At 45.4% G+C, this 1011-nt stretch overlaps 1 pseudogene; it reads right to left on the bottom strand.

The window, feature by feature from the left end:
• Nucleotides 1-223: 223 nt before the first annotated feature.
• Nucleotides 224-805, bottom strand: LOC145794003 (putative mitochondrial protein AtMg00310 pseudogene; annotated as a pseudogene).
• Nucleotides 806-1011: the final 206 nt, after the last annotated feature.

Genomic DNA, 1011 nt, shown 5'->3' on the forward strand with positions numbered 1-1011 from the left:
AGAAATCCTTGTGAACCGTAGCTAAAGGAGAGGCGTTCTGAAAGTCGGAAAAAAGATCCCCAACTGCAACCTGATACCCACTACGGACTTCATACTGCCCAGGTTTAGTGTAGTGCCAAACAAGGGAGTCGTCAAGGTCTTCCGAAGAGATAGGGATGGATTCAATAGCATGCAGATCATCAGGGCGCAGCAGGTGGCGAAGAGCTATATGATCCCAATCCTTTCAGTGTGGGTGAATCAGATCTTTAACCAACTGAACAGGACAGCCATCTGGTTTTTGAGTTGCAACTTTGAAGTCGTGAGGATGGGGCACCCATTTATCATCCCAAAAGCGAATGGACTTGCCATTCCCAACTTGCCATCTCAATCCCTTATCAAGAAGGTTGCGACCTGTAAGAAGGCTAGCCCATGCCCAAGACGGTCTTCGTTCCCTAGACGTATCAAGAAAGTCGGAATGAGGGTGATAAACACTTTTCAGAACTTGAGCACAAAGAGATTGAGGGTTCTGGAGGAGCCGCCAAGCTTGTTTTGCAAGCAAAGCTTGGTTGAAAGATTTGAAGTCGCGGAAGCCCATCCCTCCTTTGGACTTAGTCAGCGTCAAGGTATCCCAGCTGGACCAGTGCAGTCCTCTGTCCAATGGGTCATTACCCCACCAGAAATTGCTGATGTAAGAGTTTAAACAATCACAGAAATTCTTCGGGAAAGCAAAACAGGCCATGGCATAGGCAGGGATGGCTTGCACTACAGACTTGATGAGAATTTCCTTACCAGCTTGTGATAACAAATGTTGCTTCCAACCTTGCATTTTACTTAGGGCTGTTCAAAAATCCGTTCAAACCGGTAATCCGGATCGAACCAGACCGAATCGTACGGTTTGGTTCGGTTCTATTAAGAATTGGTTCGGTTTCGGATTAAGAAATATGAGAACCGTAAAAACGGTTCGGTTAATGGATTTTATGAAAAAACCGTGGTTCGAACCAAGCCGAACCGAATTTTAAAAGATATATATAT

Source organism: Camellia sinensis, chromosome 6 (assembly GCF_055761805.1).
Source record: "Camellia sinensis isolate YWXY chromosome 6, ASM5576180v1, whole genome shotgun sequence".
NCBI classification, from domain to species: Eukaryota; Viridiplantae; Streptophyta; class Magnoliopsida; order Ericales; family Theaceae; genus Camellia; species Camellia sinensis.